General features: G+C 43.8%; 1 protein-coding gene and 2 pseudogenes across 3 annotated transcripts in view; all 3 read left to right on the forward strand.

Annotated features, from left to right (window-relative positions):
* LOC147425101 (protein transport protein SEC16B homolog) overlaps positions 1–17,784 on the forward strand; it is a 147,542-nt gene extending 129,758 nt beyond the window's left edge. For all 3 annotated transcript variants that reach the window (XM_086499762.1, XM_086499763.1, XM_086499764.1), the window contains one exon: positions 17,509–17,784. The gene's annotated coding sequence lies outside the window, so the exon portion shown is untranslated. The remainder of the gene's footprint in view (positions 1–17,508) is intronic.
* On the forward strand, positions 9,243–17,211 carry LOC147425102 (uncharacterized; annotated as a pseudogene).
* A 1,436-nt stretch (positions 17,785–19,220) lies between the features above and the next one.
* LOC147425103 (uncharacterized) lies at positions 19,221–21,984 on the forward strand (annotated as a pseudogene).
* The last annotated feature ends 387 nt before the right edge of the window (positions 21,985–22,371 follow it).

A 22,371-nucleotide genomic window follows, 5' to 3' on the forward strand; every position in this document is an offset into this window, starting at 1 on the left:
TGCTGGTATGGACAGATGACATCATGGTTTCAAATGCATGGCTTCACCATGCCCCTTTTCATTACTCCCGTCAGACATCCTCGATGTCTCTTACACGGGTGGAGATTACTAGACTTATTCGTCAAGACCTGATCCAACTGGATACCAGGAGGACATGGATAGAGCCACAACAAGAGTTGGGCACAAAGATGGCTTTCTATAGAGAGCATCTTCTCCACCTCACAGGAGATGGGTTTGTGATTCGAACCAGCTACATGGATACACATATGTCTAATGGTTTGCGGTGTGCCATTGCTCAGTTACGCACATCCTCACATCAGCTGGAGATTGAGTCTGGTAGATTCGAAGGGATACAGCAGACAACAGGATATGCCGCTTATGCCAGCTAGAGCCAGAGACAGAGCTACATTACATATGTCATTGCACAGTGTACTGTGAGATTCGGGGCCGTTTCCACTGCTTATTTCGAGAGGATTTCGGTCCTTTCTCTAGGGTCATAAAATATGAGGATCAGAGATGTCTTGGGCTATATCTACTTGAGTTACACAGATATAGAGACACTTTACTGGGAAGAGCTAGAGAGAGACAGTCCCAGAGGCAGATTACAGATTTCTTTTCTCTAGATATGGGACAGCCAGAGGAGCAGCCATCATTGCAGAGCTCGGCTCCCACTCATTCGACCACTACCGGCACTCTCATCGACCGAGCACTGGAGCTACGGAGATCCAGACGACCACGATTGAGGAGAGGCGCTACATAGCATCGTTGGAGACTATAGCAGAGGATTCGAGCTATACTCTCTCGACATCCAGAGTGCAGATGAGGATGGATTCTAGTAGTAGTATTTTTGTTCTAGTCTTTTTGTACCCAAATATGGTATCATATTCACAATTTTGTAACAGTTTGGTCTCATAGGTCATTTTTGGCCTTTTGAAGACATTAATATAACATTTCATTTCATCTCTCTCTCTCTCTCTCTCTCTCTCTCTCTCTCTCTCTCTCTCTCTCTCTCTCTCTCTCAGAAGAAGAGGACTTACCTTCCTTAGTTAGAGGAGGAGTTGTACAAGCTATTCCTGAGCCAAGACTCGGGCGAGCTTCATGGAGGAGCTTCAGCCCCTCATGCGTTTTGTTCGGAGAGATGAGCAGGCTAGATATATGTGGGTTAGAGATAGGGAGGCCACTCTACATTGCAATATGCTATTTCCCCCCAGCACATCTCATTATGCATCGCCCAAGGGGCAATCACCCTACATGATATTGGATGAGGACATATGGAAGTTCTCTAGGGATGGAGATGTCATTCTTCTGGGAGACTTTAATGCAAGGACATGCCAATCTCAGTCAGCTTTCTATGATACCTGAGAGGAAATGTTGAGAAAATTAGATGTTAATGATTTGGGATTGGCCAGGTGTCGCAAGATGAGGAGCACACTGGATATGGGGGATATCTAACAGACAGGGAGACTGCACATGGACTAGCCATCTTGAATGGCCTCCAGAGATTTCTAGCATCGAGTGGGTTCACTTGTTTCCTCATAGACATGGGGCTAGCACAATGGATTATATTTTGGCTCAACCTAGTTTTATACCCTCTATTCAAGACTTTATAGTTGGGCCCAAGCCTATCGGGGTAGCAGTAGATCATGCTCTTTGTCACAAACGGGGTAGCAGTAGATCATACTCTTTGTCATAAACGGGAGTGCATAACAATATAAAAGATACTCGGATAAATAGAATTTATTGAAAGTGCGAAGGAGAGGCTACCGGGTGATGCGCGAGGTGAAGGGTGCAGGAGTAGTGAAAATGTAGCCAGGCGAGAGTGCAAAAAAAGCATGGCGTTGCAGATCAAAAGTGGAGAGAGAGAGAGGCACGTACGATTTTGGGAAAATGTGTTGAGTTGTGGGTTTTCCACTTTTATTATAAGTGACCTTAAAAATGGACAAATATGAAAATGTATATAAAGTGTACATGAGGGGTTATTTAGGGCCTTTAACCCAACAACCTTCCACATAAAGGCATAAATGACGCCTTTAAGCTAACCAACTCCCACTTGCTGTATGCAATGCTCATATTGAGCCTTAGCAAGACTCTTGGTGAGAACATCTGCAAGGTTATCCTATGTATGAATCATAGTCAAGGTGACTAGACCATCCTCCAATACCTGATGTATGAAGTGGTACCGCACATCTATGTGTTTGGTACGCGCATGAAACATGGCATTTTTTGCTAAATAGACAGCACTTTGGCTATCACATCGCAACATTGCAGTATGAGCAGGCATGCCAAGTTCTTTTGCAAGTCTGCCCAACCAAATGGCTTCCTTTGAAGCTTTTGTGGCTGAAATGTATTCAGCCTCAGTAGTACTCAATGCCACAATTTTCTGCAACCTAGAACACCAAGAGACTGCACCACCAACAATGGCAAATACATATCCACTGGTAGATTTCTTGGTATCCATGTCACTTGCCATGTCTGCATCAAAATATCCCTGCAACTTTGAGTCAGTTTTTCCATAACATATACACTTTGATTGTGTACCTTTCAAATATCTCATGATGCATTTGACAGCTTCCCAATGTGCTTTGCCAAGATTGGACATGTATCGACTAACAACTCCCACTGCATAAGCAATGTCGGGACAAGTGGCAACCATAGCATACATAAGAGAACCACAAGCTGATGCATAAGGGATTTCCTTCATTGCTTTCAATGTTACCTCATCCTTTAGGCAATCTGCTTTGCTAAGCTTGATGTATGGAGTTAAAGGTACTTCAAGAGGCTTAGCTTCAGCCATATTAAACCTGTCAAGTACTTTAGCAATGTACTTTTCTTGAGATAAAAACAGCAATTTCAGCTTTCTATCTCTTTTAATATGCATGCCCAAAATATGCTCTGCATCACCCAAATCCTTCATAGCAGATGCTGAATCTAGCTTACGCTTCAAAGCATCAAGACTAGTCTTTTGTTTCCCGGCAAGCAACATGTCATCAACATAGAGAACAAGTATGATGGGACTACCATCTTCATCCCTTTTCGTATACAAACAATGATCTGCATGGTTGTGTTTAAAGCCTTGAGACAGCATAAAAGTGTCAAACTTCTTATACCACTGCCGTGATGATTGTTTCAAACCATACAGAGCCCTGTTCAGCTTGCATACTAGTTCCTCACGTGTAGGAACTAAAAAACCCTCAGGTTGTTGCATGTATATGTCCTTCTCAATATCACCATGCAAAAACGTTGTCTTTACATCCATTTGTTTCAATTCCAAATCAAGCACCGCAACAAGAGCAAAAAGGACACGTAACGTTGTAAGCTTTACAACAGGGGAAAAGATTTCTTGAAAATCAATTCCATCTTTCTGTGCATCCTTTTGCACAGAAACGTGCCTTGTACTTTGGTTTTTCATCCACAATCTTAATCTTGTACACCCATTTGTTAGGAAGAGCCTTTCTCCCTTTAGGCAATGGCACAAGATCCCAAGTATCATTTGCATACAAGGATTTCATTTACTGCTTGACTCACATGACTTAGCCTCTTTATAAGTAAGAGGTTAACCCTCATTTGACAACATTACATGATGCAAAGAGAGATTATATCTCTACGGTTGCCTTCTCAAACAAGTTGACCTACGCACCCAATGATCTACATTCTCAGGCAACGGTTCTACATCATGAGGCAACTCATTTTCAGCTCTATCATGCTGCTGAAAATCATTTTCAGTCAATTTAGGTAGTTGGTTGTCCATCCTCATTAGGAGCATCAATATCATGTCCTACCTCTTCTGGCTCAAGGTTAACCGGTTGATTATCAATTTCAGCTTGCGGTAATGCATCATGAGGCTCTTTTTCAACATCAATAGGTGGCACGAGAGGCTGAAATTTGACTGTTTTCTTGTCAAAATCAGCTTTTGTAGCATTCTTAAGCAATTTTGCCTCATTGAACACTACATCTAGGGTGCGAATTACCTTTCTAAATTTGGTAACCACACTCTATAGCCCAACTCACCTTCTTCCCCATAACCTAGGAAGACTCCCTTAATGGACTTCATATCAAGCTTTGTTCTCAAGTCATTGCGTACATGAACAAAAGCTTCGCAGCCAAATACTCTCAAATGATCATAAGAGGTAGGTTTGCCAGATCAAAGCTCCTTTGGAATGTGATTTTTCAACGTACTATTAGGAGAGCGATTGCAAATATGAACTGCAATTTTCAATGTCTTTGCCCAAAATTCTTGGGAAAAATTAGCGGTAGATAACATGCAACGCACTTTCTCACATAAAGTACGGTTATATCTCTCAGCCACACCATTAGAAGACGGATTATAAGGGGCTGTCAACTCCCTTTTGATCCCATTAGCAACACAAAAACGTTGAAATTCAGCAGATACATATTCTCCTCCATTATCAGACCTGAGACATTTAAGCTTTGCACTCTTTCGAGTAGTGACAAAATCATAAAACTTCTTAAAAGCATCAATAGTCTCACTCTTACTTTTCAACAAATGCACCCATTCTTTCCTAGTACAGTCATCAATGAATATAACAAAATACAATGCACCACCAAAAGACTTAACAAGCATAGTGCATACATCGGAGTGAATAAGATCAAGAGGATTAGCTTTGCGAGAGACACTAGAGTAATAAGAAGATTTATTTTGCTTTTCATAAAGACAATCGTTACAAAAATCCAAGTTTTTGCCTTTTACATCAACCCTCTTCAAAGAGGAAAGCACATCAATACCCTTTTGGTTCATATGGCCAAGTCTCTTATGCCACAATTCCGTATGTGAAGCAATTTCGGCAACAACAAGAAACTTGTCAGGCAAAGCTTTACATTGAAGATAGTACAAAGTACCTCATTTAGACCCTTTTGCAACAAGCATAGAGCCCTTAAGCAACTTTCATGAACCCCCAACAAATACAGTGGTAAAATCATGTGCATTTAGCTGACCCACTGATAGCAAACTCTTTTAATGCCTAGTACAAACCTGACATTATTCAATAAAAGCTCTTGACCATCGTTAAGAGCCAAACGCATGGTATCCATTCTCTCAATATTGCAAGAAAAATTATCACCAAGATACACCTTGCCATAATTGCCTGCAACATATGTAGCAAAACACTCCAAAGATGGAGTCACATGGAAAGAAACATCAGAATCTACTATCCAAGACTGGGATAGGCCATCATTAGCACTAAGCAATGTATCAATGACATCTTTCTTTGAGATAAGCATGTCTTCTGCATTAGCTATCACCAAATCTGAGGGACATGAAGCCGCAACCAAAATTTCCTCAATGTCTGACGACTCTTCAATGACCACACTAGAGGATACATTTGCATTTTCAGCATCCTTGGAGAAATCACCTGATGATTTTTCCCCTTTCTTCTCATCTTTCTTCTTCTTTTCTTGCGCTTCCTTCTTCCTATCCTGCTCTTTCTTGAAATACCTACAATCGGGTTTCTTGTGACCCTTTCTGCCACATTGATAGCAAGTGACATCCTTGTCCTTTGTCTTGCTCTTACTTCTATTTTGAGTCCTGTTGCCCGCATCATGCTTTTTATTTCTATCTCTTACATTGTAGGCAGAGCTGCCATCTTCCCCACTAGACTTGCGTCTAATCTCTTCATTGAGAATAGACTCTCTCACACCGTTATACGTGAGGCTAGGACTGTTACGCAAGGAAACAACCAATGTCTCCCAAGTATCTGACAGTGTCATAAGTAAGAAAATAGGTTTCAGCTTATCATCCAATGGCTGAAGCCCACTGTCCTGCAACTAACTAAACATACCTGTAAAAGCACTCAAATGCTTAAAAGCTGACTTCGAGTCATCAAGCTGCATATTCACCAACTTTCGCATCAAATGCACTTGGTTCACAGTCGTGGTGTTCTCATAATTGGACTTTAGTTTTACCATATTGCATAAGTAGAGTCCAAACGCTTGATATCCGTCAAAATGTCATCATTGATAGCCATTTTGATGTAGGCCATGGCCTTCTTATTCAACCTGGCCCACTCTAAGTCAGACAAACCTTGCAGCTTATTCTCTTCCAATGCATCTTCACAATCCTTTAAGAAAGGGATACCTTGCATGGGTTCTTGCCAGAGGTTGAAGCCTTGACCATCGAACCGTTTGATTTCCATCAACCTTTTAGTGTCAGATGCGGAAGAGGTAGAAGCCATCTTTACTCAACCACAAGTGTCTATACAAGAGAGATGCAATAGGCTGAAAATTTCAGCAAATAGGAGCAACCACAAGACTTTGCGTACGATTGCCACAATTTCTTTACATGAAACTGTCTAAATCTGAACTTTCAGCTGAATGTGTGATTTAAAAGCACGTGTACTCTGTTTTTCATTCAAATCCTCGCAAGGAACATCAATACGTTCCCACAACTTTGGTACACCTACATATTGCTGTTATAACTTGTAATAACCTGTAAATCACATGTTTTGACCTAAAAACGACCTGTTCTGGGCAGTTTTGGTGACCCTCTTGACCCTGGAGGCGAGGGGCTTCGCGATAGAAGTGAAAATTGTCGCGGGAGAGCAAATTTAACTTGCTGTCCAGGAGACTGCGCAGGTCTTATTTTGGACCCTAGAGCTCTGATACCAGTTGAAAGCGCGAAGGAGAGGCTACCGGGTGATGCGCAAGGTTAAGGGGTGCAGGATTAGTGCAAATGTAGCCAGGCGAGAGTGTAAAAGAAGCATGGCGCTGCAGATCGAAAGTGGAGAGAGAGAGAGAGAGAGAGAGAGAGAGAGAGAGAGAGAGAGAGAGAGAGAGAGAGAGAGAGAGAGAGACACGTACAATTTTGGGAAAACTCACTTGTGTTGAGTTGTGGGTTTTCCACTTTTATTATAAGTGACCTTAAAAATGTGTCCAGGTTCAATGTTAAATATAAAAATGAACATAAAGTGTACTTGAGGGGTTATTTAGGGCCTTTAACCCAACATTTATCACTTAATACTGAAGCTAGAGGATAGAGAGAGAAAGAGAGAGATAGAGAGGGAGAAGATCGACACAATACTGGGACCCGAAGATGGGCTGGTCTCCCCTTGTAATAGTATCTTTATTACTGAGGAGAAGTGTACACAAGCACTTGAATTGAACGTATTACCACATTTGTTCTAGAGTAAGACTTGATGGTTCCTTAAAGCCTCAGCTTCCTATTCCTAGGGCAGAACCCTATTCCAAGGAGCTTCCGTTCCTTATTCTGAATCCTCGAGAACCAAGGTTCTCGCCTTTGGATCTCACCTTGACTCGGGGCATGACATCCTTGCAACTCTTTTTTGACTCTGTTCCCAGAGTCCTCTTCTTGCAGAATAATTCCGCTTTCTCAGACGCGAAGTCCTTCCTTGGGAATCTCAACTTCCGGATCACAACTCGAGAGTTTACCTCTCTCCGATCCGTGGATCTACTCCCAAAGCTCAGGGTGTGAAACCCTTGGGCTGATCTGGCTCTAGTTCCTTAGAGCGCTTTTCTCTTGTAGGGCTTCTGCCTTCCTCTGCTCCTACTCCCTCGCAAAGAGGAAGTACACCTGCAAACAAACACTCAAAGATCATATCATGAAAATCGTTACGTTCAAAGTCTTGACGCTCGAAACGCAACTCAGTTCTTGAAAAAAAAAAACAACTCCCCGGAAGAGATCTCTACACAAAGAATCCTCTCTTCCAATCCTACACATAGAAGAGGTGTGTTCTCGGGTTAATTCTCGTAAATCAGCACCGTGTGACGTTTATGGGCTGAAAACAGAGAAAAACAGCAGCTTGTCGCGATGGAAACTCGCTCCGTAGGCACTTCTTCATGATGGAACTCGCGCACTGGGTCTTGGTGTCATCCGGTACACTCGGGGAAGCCATGGGCATCACCGGCGGCTTCATCTTCATAGCCGAACGTCGCAGGAGCTCCTCCTTTCACCTAGCACTGGCTCTTTCTGCCCCTAAGAGTGAGGGAGGCTTTGCTTGTTATTGCTCCTGGCAGCCGACAGGAGTAGGGGAGGGAGAAGGGTGTCAGAGAGAGGGAGAAAGAGATCGCTGATGTTGTGGGCTGCCAACGCTCGCTTTTTTTTTCTATAATGTTTGGGTTCTTCTCTTTCTTTTTTTTTTAAAGGTTGGCTGCCCTCTTATTAAGTGGGTGGTGGGCCTATTTAAAAATGCTCTGAACCTACTAAAAAACTGAATGAAACCTTATAAGCTGAAAACAATGCTTACATGGCACTTCCCAGGCGTACCTGGATGCAACCACATGCATAGATGCAATGCAGACATAGACTTCTTCGTGGGAAAGCATCTGCTTTCCCAAAAAGCAACCGGCTTTCTCAAAAAGCAATTGTTTTTTTCCCAAAGTTTCCTCTGAACTTATCTTCATTCAAGTGCTTGCGCATCCTTGTGCACAATTCTAACACAGTTCGGAATTTCCTCCTGACTATGGAATATTCCCTTTCCGATGCCTCCGTAACCCACTATGGGACGCATGAAGAATACCCATCACCTAGTCCTTTCTACCGAACTTACAGTACAATCTCCTTCGTGATGCTTTATGTCACCCATCCTATGACACATGAGAGATGTCCGTTCCCGGATGGTCGAATACTTCTTCACGATGCTCTGTGTCACCCATCCCATGTGACACATCATAAGTACCCGTTCTTGGGGGCCTTACAAATATTGCCGTTCATAGTGCATCCCGTCATTACTTTGAATGACGCACTAGAAATATCTGTACTTGGATATCTTTAGTGAGAAAAACCCTCTCACTTTAATATCTGTCATTACTCTGAATGACGCACTAGAAATATCTGTACTTGGATATCTTTGGTGAGAAAAACCCTCTCACTTTAAATTCCAATAATTCATTTAGATTATTTTACTATCAGCTAAAGCTAATTTAGCAACACTCTCCTCATGTTTACCGTCTCATTCCAAGTAGGTACAGGTCGATTGGCACAGACATCTACGTATATGTGATACACTTTTACTTCGGAGACTGATTCTGTCTACATAGGTGGTATATACAAACGCTTATGCACAGAGGATCCAAGGAGAACTCTAGAGGAGCTCACTTATATATTGACAGAAACACTGTAGGAAGCAGCAAAGACATACCCACACATTGAGCTTGGGCAACGACGACGCTCTAAGAGCATACCGCAGAATAGCTAGTATTATGAGGAGTGCAAAGACGAGAGCCCAACTTCACAGGGAGGTTCTTCTAGGAGTCGTCACTCATAGGCAGTCATGGATTTCTTTTTGGCATTTGGTGCGATGGAAGAAGAGGGCGTTTCTAGGCTGTTTTTGAGCCAAGATTCAGGCGAGGCATGGCGACTCTTCCATGGGCATTGTCCCCCACCAGTCATCATTTCTACAGAGGTATGGGGTCAATATGCATCATCTCTGTACACAGTCTTGGGACAGACGCCTCTTCTGGATCCGCCAGAGCCATGCCCACACACGTGCTTTCTTTATTGCCGAGATGGTAAAGAAGGCCATTGACAAGATGAGGACTAAGAGAGCATATGATTACGATGGCCTAGTAGCAGAGCATATTATACATGCTAGAGATCTGCTTGCAGAGCTTCTAGCAGTGATGTTCAATCGTGCCATGTGCGAGGGCCTAGCTGATAGTTGGAGTTTGTCTACTATTGTACCTATCTTCAAATCAGGGGACCCTATGGAGCCAGGGAACTACTGCACTATCATGATTGGACACACAGTGGAACGGTTGTATGCATCCATCCTTGAGCAGCCGTTGAGTAGATGGGCAGAGAGAGAGTGTGTACGGGCAAGAGGACAGGTGGGTTTTAGGAGAGGTTTCTCAACTCTTGATCATATTCTGACACAGAGCCATTATTGAGGAGGGGAGATCACATGGGCGACGACTCTATTGTTGCTTTGTGTATTTCTGCAAAGCCTTCGATACAATGCCCAGAGCTAGATTGATGGACAAATTTCAGGAGATGGGGGTACCCACAGAGTTGATTTGGGAGAACATGGCTCTATGCAAGTCAATAGTACGCACTCCAGAGGGGATTTTTGATTTGATTCACTCCACTATCAGGGTGAAACAGGATTGCCCGCTATCTACTACACTATTTGGCATGTATGTGGATGAGGTTTCCGACTACATTGAGAGGGATGGTGATAGAGGAGCACAATTGGCAAGGACACGGATCCCACTACTGTTATATGGTGATGATGTTGTGTTGATTTCTGACTTCCCGGAGGGGATGCAACGTCACTTAGATGGCTTTGTACACATATGCTCATGCCAGTGGACTGTCTATTAACTTGGGGAAAACCAAGGTTATGGTGTTTAACTCCACACCACAGTGGGTTAGGAAGTCAGCACCCACATTTTTGGCCAGGAGATGGTGGAGTATACAAATGCATACACCTATCTTGGGGTAATCTTCAGTGGACTGGTGTTTTCACTGAGGAGAGTAGCAAAAACTAGACTGATGAGAGCTTATGCAGCCTTGGGAGGTTTGGAGAGGATGTGTTTGCAGGTTTAGTTTCAAGAACCTCGAGCAAAGCTCTGGCTTTTTGACACTCTAGTAGCTTCAGCTATGCTTTACAGAGTTCAGATTTGGGGACCCTCTGTGGACCACCGTGGCAGATCTGGTAGCACTGATGGATGGCAGATCTCTATGATCTCTTGGATGATTCAGGCAAAGGCCTCAGTGCGACATGAGATTATTCGAGCCGAGCTAGCTGCCTCCCTCTCGTGGTCAAGGCAGTATCCTTCATGCATAGTGTATGGAACCTCCCCAGAGACAGATATGCTCAAGTAGCCCTTGAGTCATCCTGACAGCTAGCTCTACAAGGGAATACAACATGCTGGTATGGGCAGATGACATCATGGTTTCAGTCACATGGTTTCAGCATGGATTGATTGCCTCCGTTCCCCTACTCCTTGGATGCACCCTCCCTCGTCTCTTACACGATCAGTAGACTCATACGTTAGGATTTGATTCAGCTTGATACCATGAGCACATGGATACAGTCCACACGGAGTTGAGCATGAAGATGGCTTTCTATAGAGAGCATCTTCTTCATCTAACAGATGATTGTGATCAGTTCGGCCTATATGGACACTCGTTTATCACCTGGGATACGATGTGCTATTGGTCAGATGCGCACATCATCGCATCAATTAGAGATTGAGACTGGCAGATTTAAGAGAGTACCAGCAGAGGCCAGGATTTGCCAGTTGTGTCATATAGAGCCAGAGACAGAGTTACATCACATCTGTCATTGTCCGGTATATTATGAGATACGAGACCGTTTTCATTGTCTATTCAAAGAGGGCTTTGGACGTTGGCTAGAGTCATGAGATATCAAGATCAGAGATGCCTCGGGTTGTTTTTGCTAGAGCTGCGCAGACACAGGGAGAGTCTCTTGAGGAGATCAGTGAGTGGGAGACATTCACAAAGGGAGATCACTGACTTCTTTAGAGCAGGGGCTGAACAGTCATATGAGCAAGCTTCACAACAGACTTTATAGCCCACCTATAGCAGAGGTATATTAGCTGATAGAGCCATTGAGCTCGGAAGAGCTAGGCGCTCACGTCTACAAGGGCGACCAGGACATCGACGGAGGCTCCATCGGAGGATCAGGACTATTCTAGCATGATATGGGAGACATCCAGTGCGACTATTTACAGAGGTGGACATTGACAATGCTCTTCAGCGATCGATGCAATACTTTCTCGGACAACGCCCGATGTCGGGCATCCTCGGGCATTGATGATGATGATTATGATTTTAGTTTTTCACTTTACTTCATTTTTTACCCAGACATTGTACTCATAGGTCATTTTGGCCTTTTGAAGACGTTTAAGATAACATTTCATTTCATCTCATCTCTCTCTCTCTCTCTCTCTCTCTCTCTCTCTCTCTCTCTCTCGGGGGATAGTTTCCTACGACATTCTCTTCAGTTTTTCCCTTTACTTAATTTTTTACCCAGACATTGTACTCATAGGTCATTTTGGCCTTTTGAAGACGTTTAAGATAACATTTCATTTCATTTCATCTCTCTCTCTCTCTCTCTCTCTCTCTCTCTCTCTCTACAGCGTAGGTGAAGGGCCGCGTGAAGGAAGGGCAGCATCGTGAGGGAAGCTCTCTCCGTGAGCAGGTCTCAGCACAACAGGGCAGCGAGCAGGCCCTCTCTCTCTCTCTCTCTCTCTCTCTCTCTCTCTCTCTCTCTCTCTCTCTCTCTCTCTCTCTCTCTCTGCAGCAGCGCGCACAGGGGAGCAGTAATGCGCAGGTTTGGCTCTCTCTCTCTCTCTCTCTCTCTCTCTCTCTCTCTCTCTCTCTCTCTCTCTCTCTGTGGGGCCGTGAGCAAATACGCCATCACACGAGCAGTTTTCGGGGCTGCAGACCTTAGGGCAGCGCACTCAGCTTTACAGGTTGCAGGTTTGGGGACAGCAGGCCCGTCCCACAGTGGGGGCTGCTCTCGGGTTCCATGCTCCAAAAGAGACGGGTCGCCTGAGGGGCTGGTTAATGCACACTCAGCAGCGAGCAGTGCTGCCTGCGGATACCTTACATAGGGGGTTGCGGGACTTATTGTTTACAGCCAGAGGGGCAGCGAGAGGCTGTTCCTGATTATCAGAGGCGCCCATATTGGGCTGTGGTGCAGGTCCTCCTCACGAGTACTCGAGGGGGCAACAAGTCAGACATACAGGGAGCCTGCGGGACTCTGGCAGATGCGAAATTGTTGCGCGAGCTGATCCAGTAGGGGGCCGCGTGTTTGCTGGTTGCATAGGCCGCGAGTAAGTGAGCCTGATACATCTCTTGAACAACAAAACATGGAAGCAATCTCCCCTGCACAGGACCCGACACAGGACACGGAAGCCGTCAATGTCTCACCTGTTTGCAAGTCACGTGCAAAGGCAACCTTCATGCTCACAAACAAGCGGATGGCGCAGATGGAGAGGGAAATGAAGGAGTGGAAAACAGATATGGAAGGATGGTGGAAGGAGAAGGCCAACCTCCTTCAGATAGTCTTCAATGAAGGCGCACAATGGAAGAAGGAGAAAGAGAGCCTTAATGCAGAAATATAGACACCCAAAGAAGAAGTCTCAGCCCTCAAGCAGGAGAACCCAAACGCCGAGATACGGACACTCAAAAAAGAAGTCTCTGCCCTTAAACAGGAGCTTGTGGATAGAGTAAGCAGTGGACTAGAGGAAGGCGAATTTCAGCCCTCGGTAATAGATGACATCAAGGAAATCAAGAAACAGGTTAGGATGATCACGGAGGAAGAGAAACTGAGTGTAGCAAAGACATCTTCATGGGCGGAGATGATAACAAGGACACAGAAAAAGGAGGACGAGGCCGAAAAATGGATTGAGGTCGCCAAGAAAGGGAAAGGTCAAGAAACCCCTTGTACACCGACACTTATCAACATGATCCTCGAAGAGGAACAAAGAAGGCGGATGCGAACACTACATGTGTGAGTGACCGGTCTCAAGGACATAAACAATGTGGAGAAAGAGGTCACAAGCTTTACATCCATGATGGGGATGGAGAAGCCTTTGCACACAAAGGCATGGAGGGTAGGTAAGAAAAGTGACGGCACGGGAGAGTCTTCAAAGGGGAGAGCTCTCATACTACGCTTCCCCTCGTTGGAAGAGAAGAAGGAATTCTTAAGGAAGAGGCCTACTCTCAAAAAGACAGGTATTTTCCTCGGGGATGACCTGACTCTCTCACAGCTCGCACATATGAGAGAGGTAATGCCAGAGATTACAGCGGCAAGGGAGAAGGGAAAGATAGCCTTTTACAGAGATGGACGGGTGGTGATTTTAGAGCGGCGCATTGCATGACGGTGCGAGACCTATGGGACCACACTGAAGATGGGTACCTGGAATTGTAATGGGTCTATGAGGTTGGACGTGGGTGCATTTGACGATAGTTTCAAAGACAAGGATATTGTATTCTTCTCAGAGACTCATCAAGCCCCTGGACAGGTAATGCCACATGTGATGAGATACAGATGGGAGACAGCTCACATGACAAATGCGAGATCTGAGCATGGGAGTAGAGGTTCAGGAGGAGTAGCAATGCTATTCAGAGAGGAACTACAACCATTATTGCATATTGTACGAAGAGATGATCATGCTAGATATATGTGGGTGAGACTGAGAGCTGACATAGGTCGATTCCTATATATTGCCATATGTTACTTTCCTCCCAGTACATCCGTGTATGCTGCATCCAGAGGGCAGTCGCCTTTCTCTATTCTAGATGATGACATATGGGAGTTTTCTAGGGATGGTGATATCATTCTCCTAGGGGACTTCAATGCCCAAACGGGCAACTCGCAAACAGTTTTCTACGACACTTCAGATGAGATGCTTAGAGAGCTGGATGTGGGTGAGTTGGGACTTGACAGATGCTCAGATGACAGAGAGTAGACGGAGTATGGGAGATACCTCATGGAAACGACGACTACACATGGATTAGCCATACTTAATGGCTTACAACGATTTCCCAAAGCAGCCGGTTTCACATGCTTTCCACACAGACATGGGGCCAGTACAATGGATTATGTTATGACACAACTGAGCTTTGTCCCTTGCATTCAGGATTTCACAGTGGGAGCCAGGCTAGTGTGCATAGCAGTAGATCATGCTCTCTTGACACTGTCCGTTAAATTTCAGTATAGTACAACCCAGACATCAGGAGGCAGGTCACACACCCGCTATACATTTACACCAGAGACTGATTTCGTTTATACAAAGGAGATCTGGGACCGTCTATTGGAAGGCACAGCTAGCACAAATAATACAGGCCTCTCAGTGGAGGAGTGCACCACTCTATTGACTGAGACACTGCATGGGGCTGCATCAGTGGCATATCCATACACTCAGCCAGGCAAGAGACGACGTTCTGGGAGCATGCCCCAGAATAGTTGGTATGATGAGGAGTGCAGAGAGATGAGAGCCCAGCTTGAGAGGGATCTTCTTTTAGGAGTCATTACTTACAGACAGTCTCAGATTGCTTTCCGACGCCTTGTGCGACGGAAGAAGCGAGCTTACCTAGCTCAGATGGAGCGAGACTTATATCAGCTGTTCTTGAGTAGGGACTCAGGAGAGGCATGGCGACTCTTCCATGAGCACTCCCCTCCCCTAGGGATTACTTCTCCTGATGTGTGGGGCCAATATGGGACATCATTATATACGGTTCCTGGACAGGAACCCCTTCCAGACCCTACCAAGCCATGCCCAGCTACGAGCACTTTCTTTACACTTGAGATGGTACAAAGGGCCATCGACACATATGATCATGACGGTCTAGTAGCGGAGCACTTTATACATGCCAGGGATATGATGATGGAGGTTCTCGTAGTGTTGTTCAATCGTGCCATGTGTGAGGGATTACCTGAGACTTGGAGGTTGTCTAATATTGTGCCCATCTTCAAGGCTGGTGACCCTACAGAGCCTGGGAACTACCGCACTATTATGGTGGGACACACATTGGCATGGTTGTATGCATCTATTCTGGAGCAACACTTGAGTAATTGGGCAGAGGGCGAGGGTGTACGAGCAAAGGGTCAAGCCGGCTTCAGGAGGGGTTTCTCCACTCTTGATCATATTCTGACACTCAGGGCCATCATTGAGGAGGGCAGAGCACATGGGAGACGGATCTATTGTAGCTTTGTGGATTTTCGCAAAGCATTTGACATGGTACCAAGAGCTCGATTGATGCGCAGACTGCAGGAGATGGGGGTGCCCATAGAGGTGATTTGGGGGATTATGGCTTTGTACAGATCAGTGGTGGGACATGTACACACCCCGGAAGGGGTATTTGATTCAGTTCACTCTACTATTGGAGTGAAACAGGGCTGCCCATTGTCTCCTACTCTATTTGGTATGTATGTTGATGAGGTGTCCGATTACATTGACAGAGAGGGTGACAGGGGTGCCCAGCTGGCAGGGACGTAGATCCCATTGTTGCTATATGCTGATGATATTGTGCTGATATCTGACTCACCAGAAGGTATGCAACGACATTTGGATGCACTACGCAGTTTTGCAGAGGATAGTGGACTGTGTGTAAACCTAGGTAAAACCAAGGTTATGGTGCTTAACACCACACCACAATGGGTCAGGAGATCAGTACCTACTTTCAAATATGGTCAAGAGATTGTGGAGTATACAGATGCATACACTTACCTGGGGGCAGTTTGACTGGGCCGAGATTTTCTTTGAGAAGAGCAGCAAAGACTACACTAACTAGAGCTGGTGCGGCTCTGGGAGGAATAGAAAGGATGTGTTCGCAGGTTCAGTTCCAGGAACCTAGGACAAAGTTATGGCTCTTTGATACTTTGGTTGCCTCTACTATGTTATATGGGATGGAGGTTTGGTGATGGTCAAACCCAATATGATGGGGTCGTGGATTCCCATTATTAGAGTCATCCTTCACTACACTCTTGGGAAGGATCTTCTGCGCTCGCGGTTCATCTCTCTTCCCACTCTTTATGGTGGTAGAAAAATGGCAGAGGTCTTCTTCGTTGGGCTTCCTTTACATTTTTTTTCTTGTGGGAAACCCTGCCATTTGGCAGCAGCATGCACTTGCATGCGGCAGGATAGTGCATGAGCATGGAGAGCAGGCACAGCAGGATGAGAGGCAGGAGGTTCTGAGGGAGTCTTCTATGGAAAGTACTTCTAGTAGAGTCAGATCAGAGGCCGAGACATCGAGAAGAAGAGAGTCAAAGAAAGGAGACGCAGGAGACAGAGGTCCCTCCAGTTACTATGGTTTACAGGCGCAGGGATTCAGCCCTGGACTTCCATCTCCTATCCAAGCATCGTCTTCTTCGGATGTTGTAGCACCTTCTTCCCCTGTTGAGCCTAGCAGCATGCTACCTGTGACCTGTCACTTCCCCATGATGAAGGTCTGATAGAGATGACATTCCTCTAGCTGAGTTTATGACGAAGTACGAGGAAAGCTTCTCTCTCTTTTATTTAATAAGAGTTCTTTATGTTAGGAGATTTGAGAGGTCTAATACAAGGTGTAGCCTTATTTTCTCATTGTATATGACTGCTCGTGACATTTATTCTATCTTGGGGTATTTGCCCTCTAGGTGTTTTTTAATAATAGATGTTTCCCTGCACACGCAGGTGTGTGTGTGTGTGTGTGTGTGTGAGAGAGAGAGAGAGAGAGAGAGAGAGAGAGAGAGAGAGAGAGAGAGAGAGAGAGAGAGAGAGAGAAATGTAATGAAATGATATATTAACGTCTTCAAAAGGCCAAAATGACCTATGAGACCAAGCTGTTACAACATAGTGAATCTGATACCATGTCCGGAATTGAAAGAACTGAAACAAAAATACAACTACTACAAGCTGGGACTGTATGGATGTCCCAGCTAATACAAAAGGTGCTCAGTACAATGTGTAGAGTCTATATATTGCACCAGAGAGAGAGAGAGAGAGAGAGAGAGAGAGAGAGAGAGAGAGAGAGAGAGAGAGAGAGGCTTCTGCCTTGGAAACCTTGTTTGTATTCTGCAGGCCAACAGGAATTCCATTATTTTTCTTTGCCATTGCCTTATGAATAACCACATTCGTTTTCTCCCCAACAAATAAAACTTCTTGGAGATGATTCAATCCCCTTTGAAGTTATCCGAAGGCAGTTAATTAACATGTACCATATGAAATTCAGCATATATGTAAGATATGAATGTTGTTTCACCATATATATGCAACATTAAACTCCAATTAGCACATACGATATGATAAATCAGTTGAATATCGGTTTCTTCATGTGTTTGAATACTCCTTGTTTAATGGTTCTTTGAGTGCTAGGCTTCATTATGGCTGAGTTAGGACAGATCTTTGTATTGATGTAGTCTGTGTGCGCACGCGCGGGGATGTTGTGGTATTTAGTCAATACTATGCATGATGGAGCTGATGGTTATGGGTGACTACCATGGTCCGTGAGTCTATACCTTGCACCATATTTTTTCCATTGTTGTATGGTTGAAATACCATGCTTCGCCAAACGGGGGAATATTAGACCAAAATATTAGTTTTGTCTTCAATGTACTTGTGGAATGCTTACGGCAGTGGCTCTTTGTGGCGAAGCAAGAGATGCAACTCTTGAAGCACGTCGCAGAGCAGATGCCTGAGACTCCGCCACACTTTTATGCCATCGCCCTAGAACCAGAGGCACTCCCATCTTTTTATCCAGCATTGTATCCTACTATGATGGAGCCTCTTGATGCCGAGAAGGAAGTGGCACTTGTTGATCAGTTCAAGGCCTACCTTCAATGGATAGACATTGTTTCACTTGCAGAGTAAATGTCTGTCATACACTTAGGAATATTAGTTTTGTCTTCAATGTACTTGAGATGTGTTTATGCTCAAATCCACTTTTTTCATGCTCCTTTTCCTTGCCTGGGTGGTTGGGCATTTCTTTCACCTTTTCTGACTTTATTTACATAATCTTATCTTGGTGGATGGATGCAAGGCTTGCCCCCTTGAATTTTATTACAAATCTCAATTAAAATTTCATCTTACCCTAAACCCTATTTGAGTTGGCAGAATGGTGTCTTTAGTCAATGTTTAGTGCTTTTTAAACTCTCTTGCTGATGTAAAATTTTGAATCATCTGGAATTGGCAAATATTTCTAGGCACTTCCTTGCCCTTTAAATTCTTCAAAAGCACATTGCCTTCCTTCACTTGCTCCAATTGGTTGAAATTCAAGAATTGTGTGTGAAAGTCATCTATGCTAACTTTTATTTCCTTTTGATGCTTTTGATGTTTGTCAATGCGTTAACACTAGTCCTCTAATTGGATACTCAAATGTCCTAACACATGAGTTTAGTCCTTATTTTTAAAATGCATACTTTACGCCAATTTTCTCATAAAACAAAATGTATGTTTAGAGTATGACTCCAAAAATATCCTGAAATTTTGGTTTGGGTCAAATGGTGTGTGCTAGTGGTTAAAATCTCAAGATCTATGTGCTCCTGTTTTTCATCGGCAACGTTCCATGGCTATGGAACTCCGACCTTGGGGTTGTAATGATTCTTTCCATTGGATCTCCATGGCAAAGGAACGCTCAAGATCTTTGGATCTTAGAATCCTTGTAAGTGAGTGCATAGCCTTATCACAGTCAATTTCAAAATTTGCAAGCAAAACCAAAAAGCAGGCCGAAACTTGCAACGCTGTATACAGGCAAACCAAGGCTCACGTTTTTTGCTCTAGGTGTCACGCTCACCCACACACTTTGCTCCACACCATGGCGACCTCTTCCTTGCTCACCGGGTTGCCTTCCAGTGCATTTTGCTGTAGTTTAGAAGGACGAGAGCTTCTGAACCTTGGATTTGGTGTTGAATGGGCAAAAGAAGCTCACCCTCTTGATTGGGAGACCAAGCATTAGAAGGGCAAAATTGTGTCGTATAGCTCACGCAAAGTTTTGTTTAAATGCATTTTCGATGATGATGCCTACATGTTATGGGAGTCCATACGCATGTACATTGGATCTGAGGAAAAAACCATGCTCGATATGCGTAATGATACTGTATTTGATGTTGATGATGATCTCTCCTTGGCCGAATTTTTGGCATGTCAAAAGAGGGAAAATCGAAGATCCAATGTATTGCCTTGTGTGGAAATGGAGGTTGTCCTTGATGCAGTTGATACGGATTGTGGTGATGCTCATTTGATGCAGGTTATGGACACTACGGATGATGCGCTTACTATGAATGCATTGTCTACACAAGTGGAAGAAACGAATGAGGAAGCCCCTTTCTTGTCTACATTTGCTTCTATTGCAACTATGCCTCTTGTAGGAGTGTCTGGTGCACCCCCTACGACATGTAAGAGAGGTCGACCTCCAAAGCGTGTCATCGTGGGTAGAGGTCGGCCAAAGGCCCAAGATGTTGATTTGATTTGTGATGGCAGTGCTAATAATGTGAATGTGGACACTCGTGATGCATTTAGAAAGGCTAAGAGGAATCATGCAAGAAGAATTCATGATGCTAATGGAGATGTAGAGAGTAGTCATGCTCGTGGCAAGGGCTACAAGATTCTCAAAAAGCGTGGAAAAGTGCAAAAGACGCATGTCAAGAAAGGTCGCAAATCAAGTGTGCATGAAGAAGGTGATTCTTGTGATGAGCATGGATCTGTGGGAGAAGAAGATGAATGTGAGGATGAGCATTTGGAGGCCGAAGGGCCGGTCTTGCGCGATAGTGATGATGAGTCTGATTGGTCTAATGTGACTATTCCTTCATGGAAGAGTGGTGATAAGATGCATGTGGAACCTGATGGTACATTCAAAGTGCTTCCCACATTTGTAGACATTGGAGGTCCATACTTGGGACAAGTACCAAGAGATCTCACAGAAATTCAGCTTTTTCTAGCTTTGTTTTCGTTAGACTTGATTGAAATGATTGTGGGTGAGACAAATAGATATGCATTGGAAAAGCAAGAACAAGTCTTATGTAAGTATGGCTCCACAAGAAGGTGGAATGACCTTGATAGACACCCTTTTTTGCGATTTATTGGTGTTTCTCTTGGCATGGCTTTGCAGTATATGCCAGACAAGAATTATTATTGGAAAGGGGAAACATGTGGTGTCATGCATTATCCGAACTATGCTGAGAAAATGGGGCCAACTGAGTATCAGCAGATAAAGCGTTTCTTGCATGTAAGAGAACTCTCAAAGGCCACTTCTTAGAGGAACGCGAGAGCATAAGTTGTGTCAAGTCTTGCCATTAGAGGAATGGTTGAATGCGACGTTTCAATTGCACTTCAATTGTGGACAAAATGTGAATATTGATGAGAGGATTATACTGTCTAAATGTAAGTTGAATCCATGCAGGGTATATAATCCCAAGAAGCCTCACAAGTTTGGGATTCAGTTATGGAACTTATGCAATTCTGAGACTGGGTATAATTATTCCTTTCGGGTGTATGACAAATTGCCTTGTGCAGAGCTTTCATATAATGTTGTATCTATGCTTGCAAAGGTCATCATGTATTCTTTGATAGGTGGTTTACATCAATCAAGCTCTTGATGCATTTGACCGAACAAGGGCATGGTGGTACAGGTACTTACATGACTAACAAGAAGAACTTTCCGGATTTGTAATTGCTACATATTGAGTGCCGTGAGCATGGTTCTTCTCGTTTTGCATTTGATATGAGGAAAGGCCTTCTTGCATGTAGTTGGATGGACAAAAAGCCAATTTTTTTTGCTTCTAATGTCTATGGTATGCAAAGTGGTGAAGTGTTGAGGCAGATAGGAAGTGGTCATAGAGTTGCACTTACTTGTCCAGACATAGCCATCCAATATAACAAGAACAAAGCAGGTTGTGATGTATTTGATAGTATGGTCTTGGGATCTGGGTACAGTTTAGAGACTACTATACCTTGGTTGGAAGTGGTGGCATGCATTGTTTTGGGGCATGTTGGATTCCGTTTTTGCAAATGCGTACATAATTTGGAAGTGTTTGCATGGCAAAAAAAATGCAAATCGGTTTCAATTTATGATTCGTTTGCAAGAACAACTTGTTGATAACCACTTTGCAGGGACTCTCACATGTAAGGCAGTTTTGTATACTAGTGGTTCGATGGAAGGACATAGGCTGATGAAATTGAGTGCAAAGGCAAGCAAGTTTTGCTTTGTATGTGCCACTGAACGAAAAAGGGCTATCCGTAAAGGAAAAGAAGTGGTTGGGTCAAAGCCATCAAGGACAGTTTATGGTTGCCCTAAATGTAAGAAATACCTTTGCGTAGATCCTTGCTTTGCCAAATACCATGTCATGGTGGGGTATGATCGCATGGGTGTAACTGCAAAGCGAGTTGTGCGATCCTATAATCGCCCAGTGGAAGTTTGAGATTTTTGAGGCTATGTTGCTACCAATTTATGTCTTGATTGTATTTCACTTTTGGCTTTGACATTGAGTTTACATGTTGAATATTTTTTCTTAGTCACAAGCTAAGATTCTCAACTTGTTCTCCATTGTGACATGTATACCATATGTATCAATGTCGGCTTGTAAGCTATATGCATTTTTGGATTTGCTGTTTTGGTTAATGTCACCATAAAAACAATTTTTTTTGTACATGAAAATAATTTTTCTTGAAGTGATAATTGATCATCTATCATTCCCTAACTTGCAAAGAGGTCTTACAAATTTACAAATCATTCAAATGAATTTTTTTTTTGAAAGAAAATTATGTATGCGTAAAATGCAAATTGTTGTTTTATACCATGTGATACTTGAGAGGTTTTATGTAAAGGTCATTTAGCCTTTTTGGTTTGTCTAGTAATTTTTTCCAAACTCTCATCTTGTATGTAACACCCCTTAAAAAGGAGTTGGTCAAATGGTCCATGACAAAGTTGCTAGAATTCTTTGCAAAACA

The sequence above is a fragment of the Adiantum capillus-veneris genome, chromosome 25, assembly GCF_014529385.1.
Source record: "Adiantum capillus-veneris isolate H3 chromosome 25, ASM1452938v2, whole genome shotgun sequence".
Classification (NCBI taxonomy): domain Eukaryota; kingdom Viridiplantae; phylum Streptophyta; class Polypodiopsida; order Polypodiales; family Pteridaceae; genus Adiantum; species Adiantum capillus-veneris.